This window comes from Ambystoma mexicanum, chromosome 4q (genome assembly GCF_040938575.1).
Source record: "Ambystoma mexicanum isolate Mex_15411 chromosome 4q, UKY_AmexF1_1, whole genome shotgun sequence".
Classification (NCBI taxonomy): Eukaryota; Metazoa; Chordata; class Amphibia; order Caudata; family Ambystomatidae; genus Ambystoma; species Ambystoma mexicanum.
Genome location: NC_090928.1, coordinates 1,011,303,746 through 1,011,318,778, shown reverse-complemented (window position 1 = coordinate 1,011,318,778; position 15,033 = coordinate 1,011,303,746). Strand labels below are relative to the sequence as shown.

At 45.2% G+C, this 15,033-nt stretch overlaps 1 protein-coding gene across 4 annotated transcripts in view; it reads left to right on the top strand.

Moving 5' to 3' along the window:
• The window catches only part of ESRRG (estrogen related receptor gamma), a 283,470-nt gene that overhangs the window by 66,690 nt on the left and 201,747 nt on the right, over nucleotides 1-15,033 (top strand). The gene's annotated exons all lie outside the window — the stretch shown is intronic.

The following is a 15,033-nucleotide window of genomic DNA, read 5'->3' as shown; positions in this document are numbered from 1 at the left end:
GTGTGTCTGCTCTCTAGTTCTGAAGGGTCCTTTAAATAGCACGAGGAAGTTTACCCCCGTACCACCTGCAGTATGTCTGCTCTCTAGCTCTGAAGGGTCCTTTAAACAGCATGAAGAAGTTTACCCCAGTGCCTACTGCAGTGTATCTGCTCTCTGGCTCTGAAGGGTCCTTTGCTCCTCAATCTGGCATCCATGGTTTGTTTCAAAAGCCTTCAATCCCAACACATAACAAAAGACACCTTTCAAAGGAAGGCTTCCAGAAAGTGGGAAGGAGTGGATACGGAGGCCTGCATTGTCTAAATGCAAGCACTGCGGATCAGGTGTTTTCACTTGCGGCATGGATTAATGTGTTTGGAATTCTCCTCTTCTTTTAATGAGGGATCCCACTTCAATCTGCAACATGAACACCCACTTCCCCAACCCTGTATCCCAAACTACACTAACCCTTACTCTCTTCCTGTTGTTTTTTTTCCCCTTTGGAATAGGGGGGTGTTTTAATTGAAAAGAAAATACGTTTTCATTATCAATGCTTTTTACTCAAAATTGGTCAACCAAAATTGTTGAAATCCTCTTCCTTGGCTCTCTTTCCCTCGGATGGTCCAGGTAACAAATGCTGTGATTTCTCTAGACCTGACTAGGGTTGTAGTGTTCACCTCGGTCTTCCTGAGAATGCTATACGCTACTTAGCTTGGGTGCCTGATGTGGTTTCCGGGATCTTGCCGGGTGTTTGCAAATATGAACACATCTTGACTGGCATTGCATCGCTAGACTGGCTTCCTGTGATAAAAAACGACTATTTTCAAGTCAGGGGGCCTCAATGGAAGTGCAGGGGTGTGGTAAAAACGGCTATAAAGTGGCAGAAATTCTGTCCTCACCCTTTTTCTGCTGCTTTACCTCACTGCTGTCCTACAGATTTAGAGGTAAAGTGGAAGATTGCTGGAGGTGCATTCTCTTCTTTACCCCCAAAGCTCAATGGATTTACTGCGTAATATTACCATTCATGGTAAAACTATTGAACATACCCATAAATTCCTATGGACTCCAAAAATGGGGAGTTACAATGCCATAAAACCATTCATAATCCTATGGTAATGCCACAGGACCGAGCGGCAGTGATGGTAACCCAGTTTGGCAGTAATTCTCCAGATTTACCGCCAGATTACCATCAAACTTGTGTAGAGGCCCAATGTGTTTAACACATACGCCTTTAGGAGAAAAGAATTTCACTTTTATGACATGGCTGTTGCTTTATGTTCCATCAAGAGCTTAGAGGTGTCGAAATGCCTCCCTATTGGATCTCCAAAGGTTTAAAAAAAAATTAGAATCTGGATAACGGTCCTTCTCTTTATAACAATAAATAAATAACCAAAAAACGTTGTTATAAACCGAAAAAAACTCTTAAAAGTTGTTTTTTTTCCAGGTGTCTAGGGGATGTACTTTGCTGTTTTCGTACACTTGTGTGGTGCCAACATGACGCCTCGATGATCGCTGCACTATAAAAAAAAAAGCCAACCATAATATAACAAAAACAATAACATTCTCCCAACAATTGTTAACACTACTTATGCCCATCCGTGGCTAGAATGCCTTTCGGCAGACGGTGGCCACAGCTCTAGGCATACACCATTGCCAGGAGTGGCCTTTAAAAAGAAAATTACAATTACCGCGTCTGGAGTCAGGTGTCCAAAATATTCACTAATAAACATAGGCTTTTGGCGCGCAGATAAAGCAGGGAGACTCATTAAACACCCAATATAAAATTCTGCGCGTGGAGGTTAAAATAAACACTCCCTGACTGAAGAATATTACACTACACGACAGGGTGTAAATAGAAAGGCGTGAAGGCCTTAAACAACAGCAGAGAGGACTGGGGGCATCCTGGCAGACCCAGGCAGATATATCACTTCTGTTTGCCAATGTGTGTGGGAAGAAAGGAGCTGACATATATTTTTATTTTGAAACGTCATACTAATGTACATTATTCAGTCCTTTAACTGCCAGCTGTAAAAATCCATTAAGCTGCCGAAAGGAACATACAAATTATCCGCTGGCACTGCAGGCAGGAGTTTTGCATATACTCTGCTATTCTATTCCGCTGGCGCGCCGCGAGATTCTATTAAGCAATAAGTGAGAAAATTATATTGCCTACCGACCAATTGTACAAAAGACTTTGAAATAAGTAATCAGGGCGCAGACTCTTTGCCCCCCTGAAACCCAGCCAGGAAAAAATATAAATTGCTCTATCATTCTTGCCAGCCCGTGCTAAAATGCTAAGCGGCCATATTGACTTGGTACGCGCGGCACTGCAAACTCCCGTCCACGGATTGACAGTACTGGGAAAACTTTGTAATTGTGCTCATTTGAACAACCATCTGCCCTCAGCAGCGCTCGTCCTGATCCTATTATTGGCTAAGATGATTGTTGGATCTTAGCGTAACAAAATAATCGTAGCAATACACAGAAGTTGGGAAAACACTTTCAGCTTTGTGAAGCACGAGTGTTCATCCGGTTGGGCTAGCTATTAAATATGGGTGTTTGCATTATTCCCAGTCCTTTAAGACATGGGTGGTGCTAAGTCTGGAAAAGATACGAGGCTACGCTAATGTTGGGGCTGTCGGGACTCGGGGCTAGCTAGCTTTTGTGCTTGTAGCCCCTGAGCTTCGATCTGGGGTTACAAATCAAAAGACTCAGGGCTATAGCACCCTCCCACCCGCACCCCCCAGCTCTCCCCTGCAATGCTTCTGGTTTTAGAGGGCCAAAAAAGCTATGTGAGCCAAAATAGCATGCTTATATATTTACAATGGAGCATAAGCAATTGTCTTCAACTACTTGGCTGCCTTGGGCAGTGGTCTCCCACTCTGACCTAAGAAAAGGTCTACAGGCTGCAAAAGGAGACCCAGTCCCGAGCTAGCCTCACCCATTCTTTTTTTAGTAGAGCTGAAAGTAAACCTCAGCGCCGGTCACATGAGTTACCAACGCTGCTTCACTCTATTCCTGGTTCTTTCCAACACACCCGTCACCTCATACACGTTTTCAGAAATCTTGGCTCGACTTCACACACATTCATTAATGGTACCCGGATCTATCTTAATGACACCACCCCCCAGTAAAGCATATCACCCTAATAGCCTGTGACCTATCAACCATCAAGGAGTGGATGGGAAGATGCATGTTCCAGCTCAACAAGAGCCATGCTCGGGAAATTGGCCCTGGCCTCTGCCACATACTCTACACCTCACAACGTCGCTCGGCTCCCACCTTCTTTAATTCGTCTGTCCTTTTTACATCCTCTGCCAAACCGCTCGGGATCCACTTCAGCACTGACTGCAACATGAATACTTACACGATCCTTGTCACCAAAGTATCATTCCTCCGTATCCCAATTTAGGAAGTGCCTCTGTTCCGTAACTTCCATAAGACTACATAGTCAGCATCCTTGTAAACTCTAAGCTTAACTACACTAGCATTCTCTTCTCATGCCATAATGACTACAAACCCGTTAGGCCCCAAACGTTCCCAGAATGCTATGTGCATCTGATTGTGGGCCTCATTGGTGGGGCGCAGGATCTCAAATTGTATAGGCCTTCACTGGCACCTGGTAACAGTACTAATGGGTTTTAAGGGGATCCGCCTGAGCCTACAAGTGTCTAGTTATGAAGAACCCATTGTACATCCCAAGCTACAGGAAACCCACAAACACATGTAATTTGCCGACCTCAATCCTGACCAATCCCACGCCATGTTCATAGGAGGAGGTTGAAGAAGATTCTCAGTGTATGTTACCCCTGAAGCAAATTTACTACGACATCTGCTGTGTCCCCTTGCTGAACACCAGCAAACAAAGCCAGCATGCTCAGCTTTCCTGACAATGCTACCCATTGCTCACACCGAGTTATTTACCCCTAGCACTCATCAGAAATGACACAGACAACAGATGCCTAGCATAGACGACTATCTAGGAGGGCAGATAGCTGAGGGGTAGGGCGTTTGTCTTGGAAGCAAGATAACGCAGCGCAACACAGGATTGAATCTCGATCCCACTCTTAGAAACCAATCTCTGCTATTAAGCGCATTATAAAAGAACAATTATAATTATAATTAATTACTTCAACACTTTAAACCCTTATGAGCTCATGCTGTCATCATCTTTAGCCAACACTGGTTTCCCTCTGCAACATTCAGTTCCTCTGGCAATAGGTTTTGTGACATGTGCTAATCAAAAATGCATAAAGTAACAACTATTAAAGGTGGCAATAAGCAACCCTATGAAATGCCTCTGCCCTGTGTGAGCCTGGCAGGGCACTCGAAGTCAGTGGGTTATGGTACACTTTTAAAAAAAACTTCATTCATAGAAGAATGGGTTTAGAGTTAATGGGGGATGCTGAGGGTTGCTGGGTGGTATGGTAATGGGCAAGATGGTGCAGTGTGCAGGCTAAGGGCACTGGTTGACATCCCGCACAACACATGGAATTTTGCAAGGCACCAAACCTTTGCTCAGTGACTTGCAGCATTCCACTGTTTATCTTGGGGGGGGGGAGGGTTGTGTTCATGTCCATGCCAAAAAAGGCCCAATTCTTGGATGATTTTCCAAAAATAATACAGGTTTCATCAAGTGAGGATAAGGGGATTGGAAGTCAAGCTTCGGGTGCCAAAACCTTTCATTTTAGCACTACAATGCCAATTCCTACCACGCAAACCATGTACCCAGCATGCACCGCGCTAGTTTTAAACATATAGGGCCAGATTTATACAGAGTTTTCCAATGGGAATTTCCCGGCCTGGGCGTGGGGAGGGAATGAGTAAGGGGACTTCTGGGTCACATTAGACAGAGCGAACTCTTTCTAGACTGCCTAAGTGCCTCGCCTGGCAAGGGAATCAGGGGAGATTAGCAGCATGAATGAGTGTTCAAATTTTGCCGGCATTTCCAAAGCTTGGAACCGCGTGCTCGCTGTTCAGAGGGGCATCGTCCCACATCCTTTGGGGTAAAAATGGGATTTCCTGCATCTAAATGATGGAGTGCATGAGCCGGATGTTTCTGACGTGCCCCTTTTGTGTGTACTAATATGTGCAAAGTGTGTGCGTGCACAACCACATAGGTGCACACCCCATACGTGAGTGCATCCGTCTATCTGTGCCCCATTTCTGGGTGCATTTTTGTTATGCTGCTGGTTCCCTTGTGATTGTGCTTACATTCTCAGTTGATGTTTCTTGTGAAGAACGATGCATGCAGGGATTTCGAGAAAGGGCACAGAGTCGAAAGTCCTAGTATGTACATATTATTTGCTTATACAGTCATGTCAAATTACACGAGCGCAAGTGGATCTGAATGGCTGTGGGAGCCCCAAAGGATACACGGATGCACATAATATGAGCTGTGGGTGAAAAGGAATGCCACTGTTAGAGTCCGCCACCCGCCTACAACCAACTGGTTCAGCCTATCATTCTTGGGCGGCATTCATGTCCGGCTTTACCAATCACAGGAGCGGATTGGAGTTTCGCTCACCTCTTATCTCTAGTCCTATTCCATAACTTTGGACCCCGCCCCCTGCAGCGAAAGGCTTCTTCTCCACCCTTCGCCACGCTCCCACTTCAGGGAATCGCCTAGCGTTATTTATGGAGGTGCTAAGTGCTTGAAGCGACGGTTCATCTTCCCCAAAATGTCACTGAGGATGAAGGGTCTCCCAAAAGGCAGTTCTTCCAGGCTGAGTGCAGGCCGCGCGCTCCACCGGCATCGCCCTGGTGGAAATACACGCCTAGATCGTTCCCCCGGTAGAGTTTACGAAAAGCTGTTGCGGTGCCATAAAACATGGCGCATGTTATGCACAGCAGACATTGACGGGTCCAGATGTTAGCGGAAAGCTGCCTTTCTCTTATTTATGAGCTGTTTTTTACTCATAAAGTGAGAAGTCTAGACAGGTCCTGCCTTCTTGTGAATGTTAGCTAGTGGGTTACCATTTTGTAGCAGTGCTCACACAATGAGGCGTGACAGGAACATCACGTTAGGTTTTGGGCCAACCATTGGCCTTTGGCTCTATGGACATATGTTCTCTTTGCAATCTTGCTTTTTCACCGCGTGCTAGAGACGTGTCCTGATTTACAGTGTGCAGAATCCGACACCTGTCCTGGTAAATTGAATGTAAACGTGAAATGAAGCCTCGAAGCAGCTATTGACTTATGTCATAACCTGAAGGTCATTCTCAACTATCAAGGCAGTATTGCCCGGTTTTCTCCCCACCCCTCACGCCTGTCTGGACTTCTCTCTTGCAACAATATGCATAATGTACTTCAGCCCCACCCCCTCCAGGCCATTCAGGTCCACTTACTGCCCCTTAGATGCTAACCTAGGGGAAGCATGCACATTTTGTGTTCACCCACTTCATTGTCCAAAATGTGTGCAAAAGACAGCTGTTTCAGAAATAAGACTGGAGCAGGACAGTTATGAGGTTCAAGAGGTTCCCAGGGTGAAGCAGCATCAAATGTAAGCAAGGCGTTGCCAGCTCACCACTCGTTCTACCACAGCCACTAGCTGCCACGTATCTCAAAAACTTTAAACAAGCACAATCATCAAGAGCCACCCACTCCGCCTATACTCACCGACTCATCACCCCTAGATTCAGACTAAAGAGATCTGGGGGGATTAGCTACCAGGTCATCACTTCCAAGAAATGGACCTCTCTACCCTTGACACTGAGATCTGAACAATCTTACTGGACCTTCTGAACATTTCTTAAGACATCGCTTTTCTCTCCGAGCTCGACCCATGTCTGAGCCAGTCGAACAGAAATTGTATGGTGTCTCGCTTGCTACTTTATTCTTTCTCCCTCTCCCCTGCTAACATCCTTTCTCTTCTCTCCTGCTTCCATCCCTTTTTGTCTTCCCCAACCTGCTCAGTTCACTGACTTGTTGCCTGGTGGACCTCCAGAGCCACACAGGTCCCAGGTACCCCTGCCTGTCCTGCACTTGCACTCTGCTTTGCACTACGGCACTCGCAATACGTTGCATGAGAGTGGCAACCACTCTGCACTTAACCCAGGCCCCTGCTGGACTGGGTACACTTGTCCCCCTCCCCCGCACTCCATGTGCACGCACTTGCATGACCTTGAATGTACTAGGCCTAGCAAGTTTGTCTGTCCTCCAACGGTCTCCCCTCCCTAGCTTGGTTGTTTCTGATATACTCATGTATAGGTGCATAGACCAACCTATTGTTTTCTCTTTGTTCTTCTCCCCCAGCCCCTTCTCTCACCACTCTTTTTTTGCCTCGCCCATATACAAGTAGAAATGCCTCTGGCCTAGTATGCTAGCATACTAGTTATTGATGTCAGATAATTTGGAATCTTCAAGGCCTAAGAATGACTACCCTATCCCCATGTTCCCTTCCCTCCTTGCAGCTCTTTGAAGCACTTCACTTGTGTAGAAGCGCTTTACAAATAAACAATTACAATTACAATTACCAATTACAATTACAACCAGGACCTTGATGTCTCTGGGTCTGAAGAGCTAAATAAAAGCAAACATAAAAATAAATAAATAAATAAATACATAAATAAACAAATGATTGCTTTTGGTGCCTTCCACTACAAAGACTAATTGTGCTGCCCCTGATGGAGAGACCATCACTGTGTGTTTGGAGTTGTCATACTCTACTGTGAAAGTCCAGGGAGGTTATCCTGCTCTGCGGCAAGAGCAGAAAGTGTGTGACTATTTCAACTCATTCCTGGAGCAGTGAAGAGAAGCAAATACTGAATTTCCCAGCAGGAAAATAACATAATATACATTCATAATATACTGATCATTGTAAATTAAAGCCACCCTGCAAGAAACAAAATATACCCAAATAAATTTCAACATTCCAAAACCACACACATAAATTATATGAGAAAAAAAATATGTGTAGATTCTGGAACATATGATGGTAAGCCTTTGAGTTACAACGTTGATGGTGCACAGCCTTAGCAACTATGCCACACATGTTCCCATGTTCTCAAATGACCACTGGGAATAACATCAGAGTTTACAACAGTGGCCCCTCTCCAGTGGATGATTAAACTTCTGATACTTATCAGGTAACGGAAGACGTCACTTTAGAAAGTCTAAGACTTTTTAACTAAGGAAGACCATTGGCTTTCCGAAAGAGACTAATGTGTGGGTCGGACGCTAAAGCTGACAGGGCCTGAAGGCCAGAGGAAATCAGCCCCCACAAAACATAGGGCCTTGCGGGCTAACAGGACGTTAACTTGGAGAAATGTCAAAGGCAAAATGGTCTAGTGGGACATCCGAGGGGATGAGTTATGAAAGCAGGGCTACAACAATTGGGAGGTCACTGTAATGCAATCGCTTGGCCTGTTGCTCCCACTGCCATGCTCCACTAAAGGGTGTGTCAGGATTTGTGTCACAATAGAAAACAAGTCACTCTTGGCTGCCAAGTGTGGAAAGTGTTTGGAAACCGGAAATACTCACATGGCATCTTCTTAAGTGGTGCCATACTCTTCAAGCCCAAGCACTTCCTGTGGGCTGCCAGTCAACATAGGATGATGTTCCTGCCCCGTGCATAACCAATTGTGTATGGCGTGTGTGGTATTCTTGACAATCTGTGGATATGATATGTGCTGAGTTATGTGTCTTTGGCGAGTTAGGTTACATGCCTCATTAAACCTATGATCACGATGCCCAGTTCCAAAATCACAATTGTTGAATTCTTCCATCACCAGGGTAGGGTTATATGTGGCATATATTTTGAAAAATAAACACCAGAACAAATATTATTATTATTATTATTATTATTATTATTATTATTATTATTATTATTATTATTATTATTTATAACAACATGTGATGTGTTGTACTTCATGTTGGGTTTCTCACTCACATCTATGGGCTGTAATAATCTAGCCTTGTTAGCCCAAGTGATAATGACCCCTCCCAAAGTCATAAGGTTATCAGCACCCAATTGTAGCAGCAATATTGGAGCTTTGATCGTGAAGTACAAAATGTTGCATTAATATGGGGTAATTATGCAACTGAGTTAGTACATTAAATGTGGTTTAACTTGTAGTATTGAAATAACATGGTTGTCCTAAAAAATAACACATTTTAATTGCAAACCTGGTTGAAATGAAACAGGTTTAGCATGAGCATACATTTGGTGTAATGTCAAAGTAAACAGTTTCTCTATAAGAAGCAATAAATAGCATGTTCCCATCTTTTAGCTTTCTCTTTCTTGTGATAAATAGGAAGCTGTGGCAACAAAATAAATCCTCTTGGAGAGGAAGTGTCGCGTTCAAAGAAATGTTGCCTGGAAATTACATTGTTGTTTCCGTGCCTGCTTTTGAAGACAAAATGTTCATACTGCAGTCAATACCAGTAGATATTGGCTCCACTCTAAACATTCTCATTGGCTGAGAGGAGGTCAGTAACAGTCTCCATGTGATAATATGTGTTATTATTACCCAATTTAATGATGCTAACCTGCTGAGATTTTATGAGGAAGATATAGGGATGACCTCTAGGAATCCCTTGTTTCCTACAATCACAGATAATCAGCATGCAGAAAGAAGGTTCAGGCGTAACTTAAATTATTCTCAAAAGGAAAATTAAAAAAAGTATATAGAGGGGGAAAGTGTCATAAACCGAAGGGCAGCTGAGCCTGCACCCATGCTATACACATGCTAGAAAGCAATCACAAGGAGACCATGCCATTAACCCTAAGAGTGTTTCTTAAACATACAAGCTGTAGGGGAAAAACTGGTAGCCAGAACGTATGCAGTGGGTGGCGGTGTGATCTTTTCTGCATGAGTCAAACCTATTAGCACTTAATTAGGTAGCGGTACAATGTAAAAAGTGATTTTCATCAGTGGTTTAATTTAAGATAAAATATGAGGACAAACTGTGGTTGGCTCTTAGTTTGATAAATCTATGGATGGCGTCCCTTCTCCCCTGGGGGAGACCTTTTCCATGTGGCCAGGGAAGTGCAGCCACAGTCCAACAGGGTGGTATACAGTTGGATGGTGAAATGGGGAAGTAATTCCCCTATGGTATTGGGGACGACCATTACCAGAGAATGTGTTACCACTCCGCTTTAATACCTCCAACCCCTTCTCCAACTCTAAATCCTCCTTCCCCATCCCTAGATAGAACTGATATATTTTGTTGTCAACTCTAGTCTATCTAACCTACATCACGACAAGGAAAAGCCAGAAAATACAAAGTATCATATATATATAGCTTTAAGACTGGTACTGAGATGAAGAAGATGGCCATGAGTCCAAGGATCACTCGTGAGAAGCAGAGTGAGCAGTCTAGCTTCCTAATGCCAGTGATTGGTCCAAAGCAGTATATCAATCCCATGCAGGAGTTTGGAAGGAGAAGCTCAACCTCAGGTGCAGCTGGAACATGAGAGATAAAGAGCTGTCCCCCACGAAGAGGAACAGTGGGAGCTATGCACGAGACCAGCTGATGCGTGCCGCAAGGGAAGCCTGAACCAGAGGAAAAAGAGAACCCCAGCATGGTCTGTTAGGAGAGGACTACTCAGGTTGCTGCAAAGTGAGTTCTCTCTGCCTCCCAGGGTCAGCCGAAGCATGAAAGAGAAGGCCATGCAGCTGGGAAAAGGCATCAGACTGCAAAGTCGCTGAAGACCCCGTCAGATGCCCAAATGCTACCGGATCCTCCAGAAGGGACACAGCTGCCTAGGAACTGATGGTACCTCCGAGAAGGAAGCAAACAGTTATGCAGGAGCTGGTAGAGGTCTGAGGGAGCAAGAGGGTGAGCTCAGGAACTAGAAAGAGAGGGTCTGGGACCCTAAGACAAATGAGAGAGAATTGTATTCCTGGTAGGAGAGTGAACCAAGCAGATACAACAGAAGAGTGTAGGTCTGGGACACACACCCAAAGGTAAAATGGCCTTGGACCTGATGAAAGAGAGGGTCTGGGACCCTGAAGCAAGAGAAAGAGAGTTGTATACTTGGCAGGAGAGTGAACCAAGCAGATAAAAAGCAATAGTGAGAGTCTGGGACCTGCACCCATATGAGCAAACAAGGTTTAAAGCCAAGAGGGCCTGGGTCCGTCAGACAAAAGAGAGAGACAATCCATGAGAGCCCACTGGCTTGTCAGGAGAGATAAGCCACTTCACAGTGATCTTAGATTATTAGTGTTGGGGACAGAAGGAGACGACAGTGACAGACGTTTTAGTTTCAGACTTCCTGACAATTTCAGTAGTTCCCTTTGAGGTAGGGAAACCCCTCTTATATTTAGGGCTATAGAGGCCTGTTTTCAAACCTTTCTAATAAAAGTCTTCACCCAAAACATGCCACCATTGTGTCTGAGCCTTACTTCTGTACCCTTACAGTAGGTATTTCAAGAACAAAAGACAATCGCATTGTCAGCAGGAAAGAACCACCAAGTGCCTTAAGTCTTTCTGTCCCTGACAATCGAGAGTACCACAGATCCTCCCGGGCCTCCACCTTCACTGCTTTAGTATCACACCTTTCCGCATGGTCTGTCAATCCTGCTTACAATGGATTAGGTTTATTTTGTCCCACCGAGAAGTATTCTGCATGCTCACTAGCATTGTTACTTGTGAGCAGGGCCGGCTGAAGACGTGTGGGGGCTCCTATGGACCCATTTTAAAATAAGGTTTGCAGTGGCCCTTCCCTACATCTGGGGAAAACCCATCAGAGGCAGTTGTGTGGGGGCGTTGAATATAATGGAGATGTTTCCTAATGCCAACTACAATGGGTGATTTCCCTAATTTTATCATAATCTGAGTCTCACCCAGAGCTTCAGTAATCTCCAAACATATTATCTGTCCCACACTAAACAGCTGAAATCAAGGCAAACATCACTGTGATAAATCGGCACCTTTTAAGGAGGTCTGTCTTGGGCCGGCAAAGCCACATTTAAAGTGAAATAGCCTTTTCTTTGTGAACACTGATGCCTCCTTAAGGAGTATGTGCATATCATCACATGGTTCGACATTTCTGGGAGCTGAGAGCAAGTTAGCTCCTACCTCTGCCCTAGTAGAGCCTGGTTACCTTGAAACCAACAGCTACCAGGAACTACTTTTGCTCCCCAGTCGAAATGGAGCATTGCAAACATGCATATGTGGCATTAACTTTGAGTGCTTGACAATGTTCATAAAGAAGATCTAGGACACATTTAAACATATTGGATCATACATAATAGCCAAAATGGTTACTGTGCATTTCATGTGGAAGTTAGATTTGTGGTGCACGGTGTACCCTCCCCTAGTTACCTAGCCACAGCCCCTGCTTACTGGGTGATGCCTGATACCCAGGAGATGGTTTTATCTCCTGCTCTTTGAACCTCAATTTTGAGCCCTGCATCAGTTCCACCTGTTGACTTAATTCATGGAAAAAACGTACAACAAGTATTTGAGGGTGGGTATGAGTGGCTACAGATTATCTGAGGACATGTTTGTTGGCCTCTGCGCAGCAGAACAAAAAAGGGTGGGTAGTCAGAGGTGAAACCATAAATGGCCTTTTTAAAAAGCTATTGAGCATTGTCAAAGAGGTACTAATGTAGATGGGGTGTGGGCAGATGGATACTGAAAGGCTGGAGGAAGTGAATCGCCTGATTGTGCCAGCAAGGGCAGCCTGGAATGCGCATGCCCAGAACCGTGCATTTATTGCACTCAGCTAAAGAACCATATGCTTCATAATAAGACTGCCAACACTGGTACATAGGCTCACCCTTCCCACTGAGTCTCGAGGCCCAATTTAATGGAAAAAAAAGCTGAAAGACCCTGTTGCCATCCCTGCTTCCAAGCCCCTAGATCGTTTCATCTGTTGACCTCTCGACCTACGGCTGGTTCTCCACTGAAAGGCCCCACTTCTCAGACTGTGTTTATCCCCGAAGTTCCTTTCAGTATGCTAGTAAGGAAACATCTATGAACGTTCCAGTGCATGCCTGAGCCTTTTTCACTTTCCATATGTTGTACATCTAGGAACACTTATCTGAATACCAGATCAGATAGTTGAATAAGAGTGTGTTAACACGTCCCAGGCGCATAGTGTTCTTACATAGCACGTATAGTAGTCACAGGAGTCAAACCAACAACAGAAAACTACAGACGGCTGATTATATGTGCTTGTGTTTGTGTATCTGCTAATATGCACAACATTGTTCCAGTTCATGCACTAGCCTGCCCATAATGCATTTTAAAGGGTAAGGGTTAACCCAGGAGGACTGAATAATGCGAGCAGAAGACAGTAATAGCAATGGAAGCACGGGTGCTGTAGCGATGTCCTGGGAGGTTGCATAGAGCGATCAGGGGCAAGTATGATGGCAGTGGTATATGCGGGTGCCACCGAGGTCCACTTGGTAGTGCTGTACAGAATGTCTCCGGCATTGATGCCAGATGGATGGCTCCACCTTTATGTAATTCTGATCCGGGGTGTTGGGAGACATTCTCTCGAACACCCCCTTTTGCATGGATGGTGGTCATTTAAGGCTGGGGCAATCTTCCCGGTGCACAGTTCTGTGTTGCAATTCTTGCAGGTTCCACCGGGGGTGGTTGGGCCTCTTGGGGCATTCTGTATGCAAGGGAGGAGTCTGGAGGGATGGGTCATCTGCTCGAGGGAAGGCTGCTAGGTTTAAAAAACAATAACAAAGATGATGTTCTAATTAGTATGCAGAAATCATTCCCGAAGCGCGGATCTAGTCCCGCTACGCATTGGCCTTGGTGCGCACTTTCATGGAACCGCTGCAGAGCTGCAGCAATGAATTCTGGGAAACTGCATGAGTCACTTCTATGCTAGTGTCACGCCCACAGAAAACCCCTAATCGGTTCGCTGCCGGGGAGCTGGGTAGGGTGGGATTATGAGAGATGTACAAGGATGTAGGTATACGCCATAAAAACACGCCTCGCTTTTTCAGGGTGTGTATATGCATACATGTGGCACTTAGAAGATTAACGTTTGGTAGGAAATCTACCAAACGTTCAGAAAAGTACTGAAAATATATCTGTTCAGATGAAAGCACCTGACCCAGAGGTGGGCCCCACCAGCTAGGTAGGATATGGTGTCTCGTTTTATATGTATGTTCTGCGTCTACATGTATGCGCCCCTGCCTGCAGGCTTTGGCACAATATAAACACACAAATAAATAAATAACCTACCTTCATCTGTCTGGAACGCATAAAGTGTGGCCGCTCTGGGGTGCAACAAGTGCAACATGGGTGTCTCACACCATGCATGCAAGGACGGGGCAGATGCTGCATGTATTCTGTGTTTTATATACACAGGCTCTGCAGGCCTCTCGCGCAGGTGTGAAGGCCATCTATTTTATTGGCTCGCGAACGCATTAAGATGCGACGCTACTTGAGCGAGAGATTTCCTGATGGGTTTATCTCGCCCACGTTACGCTATCCAGACCTCTTTATCATAAATACTTAACCCATTTTCAATAGGTATAAGTGCTTTAAGCATTACTTCCTGCCGAATTAGCCGTCGCGGAGCGTTGGAGTCTTTGTGCAAGGCTGCAATCCGCTAATGTGATATTTAATGAGGAGACATCGGTCTGGCGAAAGCTAGTCAATATAAATCAGTGTTTACAAAGTGTGATTAACTCTGAAATATTTCATCAATGCCCTGGTCTCAGGCAGACTCTATGCTAATTAGCAGCCTCTGCACAGGCTTCTTGGGGGGAGGGGTTAGGCCGGACCCTGAGTGCTGCAAACATGGCGGAGCGGGGTTGCAATTATGCCCGCACTGTCTCTGATGACAATTTATGCATTCGGTGTGATGACCTTCCAGTCCCCGAGGGGGCAATAAACAGAAAGCATTTTCATTAAGATACTAATGCACTTAATCACAGGGGGAAGGGGTTAGGAAGTAAAGCAGGACCTCTCAGGCAGAATGTGACAGCGCCAGTGGCGGAAAATGCTTTATGCGAAAGTTCCGCCTATGTATAGAACCAGAATTCACGCCGGCCACGAGCCCTCAGACAGGCGTGTCGAGAAATAGGACAGGGCAAGAAACGGAAGCCATTTTGCTTGCAGGAAGATATGTGAAAATCACGT